This window comes from Helianthus annuus, chromosome 12, assembly GCF_002127325.2.
Source record: "Helianthus annuus cultivar XRQ/B chromosome 12, HanXRQr2.0-SUNRISE, whole genome shotgun sequence".
NCBI lineage: Eukaryota > Viridiplantae > Streptophyta > Magnoliopsida > Asterales > Asteraceae > Helianthus > Helianthus annuus.
The window spans coordinates 42,919,887-42,923,663 of record NC_035444.2 but is presented as its reverse complement, the minus strand read 5'-3'; the positions used below and the strand labels follow the sequence as shown (position 1 = coordinate 42,923,663).

Sequence of the window (3,777 nt, the reverse complement as noted above, 5' to 3'; positions counted from 1 at the left end):
ACAACATAGCAGGCATATGATGTGAAAACATGGAAAGCATGAATGTAACAGATAGGCACATGTGTTTCACCCCAAAACAGTTTGGAAAACAGTAAAAGAGGGGTTCAATGTACTCACATTGACTCCTCGAAAACATGTAAAAGATGGGGTTCTATGTACTCACCTGAGATTTGCTTTGGAATTCTTGTATAATAACCAGATAATGCTAGAGATCACGGAATATCAAACGACACCTAATAGGTAGCTATATTAATATACCGGACCAAAATCGGAAGGATCGGATAGTATGCGGGTTTGTAAACCAGACGAGTGTGGAGACTCGTGTAATATGGTTTAACAAAGCCTACATACTAAAATGAAACTTAACCTAAGTGCCTACGGCCCATCACGACCCGTTTAGGTAGCTTATGCTACTCTAACGCGTCGTTCGCGTAGAACGCGTTCGGAACGCCTAACATTGCGACCACAAGGTATAACCTCGGAAGGTTACAGCTACGGTCACCTAATGTGTTTGGTCGGATCCTAATGATCGACCAAATGGGTCGGGTTCGAAAGTATAAGCGATGGTTTAGATCGCTTACCTTACGACCCTATGTAAGCACTAAACTAAAAGTGACGAGCTAAGCATGTTAGAACATGCTTAACTAAGTTTAGAAAACAGGTTTGGCATCAAAACAAACGGCTTTAATGCTCACGAGTAGTTTGGTTACAAAATACGCAAGAATACGCATTTTGGCCGAAACTACGACTCGTTGACGGGTGGTCCGTAGGACAACCCTTAAAAGGCTTAAACATAACGCACATTCTACATTTTATCCGGTTATTTGCGTGAATTAGGTAATCACAAGTTTATGATGGTGCAGGTGTTAAAGTGTACAAAATGCGGGTTTAAGGAAGCTTGAAGGATGCGAGAGGCTGGCGTGATCGAGATGTGTGGAAACCAAGGGAAATGAAGGAAATCGGAGCAAAAGATCACTCAGAGCCGTAAGCTACGCCACCAGGCCGTAGCTTACGGCACTTATAACATGCTAAAAAGTAGTGCCGTAAGACAGGAGCACAAGGGCGTAAAGGAATGATGCTCACCGTAAGCTACGGCGGCTTGCCGTACCTTACGGTGCCATGTTGACCATTTCAAGTTGCTGGGTGCCGTAAGCTACGGCAGGCGGCGTAGCTTACGGCGCCGATTGTTCCAAAGTCATAACCCCCGCATTTAAAGTCCAGTTTATGAAGAATTATGATGTCTCATGATGGGTTTCGGTTACTACTTGAGGAAAACGAGTGGGGGACTATTTAGGAAGCACTTGGAAGATAAAAAACACATCTTTTGCATAATCTTTTCACTAGAATCATTGGGGAAGAATCTTTGCACTATATTTCTTGTCTTTGTTGGTGAAACTTGGGAACATTGTTTGTTATTTTCTATTTTGTCATGATGTGTGTTAAAGCCATGAGTGGCTAGGTACTTTAATGACTATCTTGTGGTGAAGGTTTGTTTAGACTTTTGTGTTCTTATTTGCATTTCTAGAATATCAATCTCTTTTCATTTAAATTGATTGTTATGGTGTGTAGTCAATTGTTAGTAACAGGTTGATTCTTATTTTAAACTAATTAGAAACCATACGTTCTTGGTGCCGTTGGCAATCGGGATATCATGGGTATAGTTAGGTTTGGGTAAGGGTTGATTGATCATCGGGTGACAACCTCACGTTCTCGGAATCTGAGTACTTCGTCCCCTTTCATCACTGCAATTGTTTATGCATGAACTATGTCTATGTAGTTCTTTCTAGTTAAATGATTAACACAAAAGTTGAAGCAAACCGGATACACAAGATAGTCGTTTATTTCTCAATTGTTTACAACTTCAAGTTTCATTTCGCAAATTAGTTAATTAATCTTAGTTTTTAAAACCAATCAAATCCAAACAACTCGTGAATTTTATTTTTTTTGCAATTAGTTTAATTTTAGTTAACTTAGATAACTTTCAAATAACACATTTTCCACAAACTCCCTGTGTTCGATACCCGCTTACCACTATTTACATAGTTGTTTTTGGGATTAAATTTGATTGTGACCACGACATCACGTCAAATTTTGGCGCCGTTGCCGGGGAGTAGTGCGCAACGTGTGTTATTTTTGTTTGTGCTTTAAGTTTGTTATTTTTCTGGTTTACGCGAGGTGTGTTAGTGTGCAGGTATTTACAGGTGCATGCGTACTAGGAGCTCTCACAAGCTATCACCATTGGCGTTTGATCCGGAAATCGAGCGAACTTTGCGAGCAAACAGAATTTTGCTAAGGGAAAATACAATCAATAGTTCACCAACAACACCAGTTACACCAATTCGATACATGGATCCACCACCACCACCACCCACTACGGGTGAATTTACCTCATCATTCATGCCAACATCCACTCAACCTTCACCTAACACTACCATTCCACCAAATACTACCGAACCCACCATACCTCAACAGGTTACACCAACCAACACCACACAGCCCATTACTACCCAAGAAGAACCAACCGTCACCTTTAACCCTTCCACTACTATACCACCATTATCCCATTTTTTCCCGGGTGCGGGTCCATCATATTCGAGCCATACTATGGCACCAATTTCGTCTATTGTCCATGCTACACCGTATCGACCACCAAATCAATCGGGTTTGCAATACTCGACTATTCCATTTGGGCAATCATCGGGAATTCAAGGAGATGGGTATGATGAAGGTTATGAGGAATTTGAAGGTTTTGACGAAGAAGGATACGGTTATGGGGGTGATGGAGAGCAAGGGGAGTACGGTTATACGCAAGGCCAAGTACAAGTGATTCCAAATGTTGGTGGGGTTCAACAACAACTCATACCTCAACATATTAGGCCAAGGCCACAAGGGCCGCAAATGCAACGCCCGGTTCCTTTGCAACAAGTTCGACCACAACAGGTGCAACCGCAAATTCAAAGGCCAATTCAACAACCAATCGTACCACAAGGGCCCATGCAAAGGCCAATGGGTCAAGTTCGTCCAAGAGGTCGATTTGGTGTGCCTAGGAGGCATCTTAGGGAAAATGCAAGGGGAATTGAAGCACATTTTAGACCGGTGATAACGCACAATCCTTCACCGGTGGTTATTCCTCATAACAACCAAGGGAGAACTTTTGAAGTAAGAACCAATTCGTTACAAAGTTTGCCGAAATATAAGGGGCTAGCAACGGAGGAGCCTTATTTCCATTTGGAAGCCTATGACTCAATTTGCAATACTCTTGGGAGTCAAGGTTTTTCGGCCGATGATATCAAGTTGGTACTATTTCAATTTTCTTTGGAGGACAAGGCAAAGAAGTGGTTCTACACTTTGCCTTCAGCATCCATTTATACTTGGGCGGAGATGCAACAAACATTCTTAGACGAATTCTATACCGCCCAAAAGACCAATGATGCGAGAAAAGGATTGAGGAGCTTTCAACAACAACAAGGCGAAATGTTCCATGAAGCATTCGAGCATTTGAACATGATGATTAAAAATTGTCCACATCATGGGATTGAGCTTTGGGAGTTAATGAACGCTTTTCATGAAGGGTTGTGTGCCGAAGATGCACGAGATTTGATGTCCATCACAAATGGAACTTTTGGCACAAATTATGAGCATGAGGATTGGGAATTTTTGGAACAAATGGCGATCACCTCAAAGAGAAAGGCTCAAGCTTCAAGGAGAGCACGACCGGCCGTTACTCGAACACAAGTGCACGCGGTTGATGACGGTAATATACAAACTTCTAATCAA

General features: G+C 42.0%; 1 non-coding gene across 1 annotated transcript; it reads right to left on the bottom strand.

The window, feature by feature from the left end:
• Window positions 1–3,430: 3,430 nt before the first annotated feature.
• On the bottom strand, window positions 3,431–3,536 carry LOC118485285. Its single transcript, XR_004875590.1, has one exon. It is a non-coding gene; the product is annotated as a small nucleolar RNA R71 (small nucleolar RNA).
• Window positions 3,537–3,777: the final 241 nt, after the last annotated feature.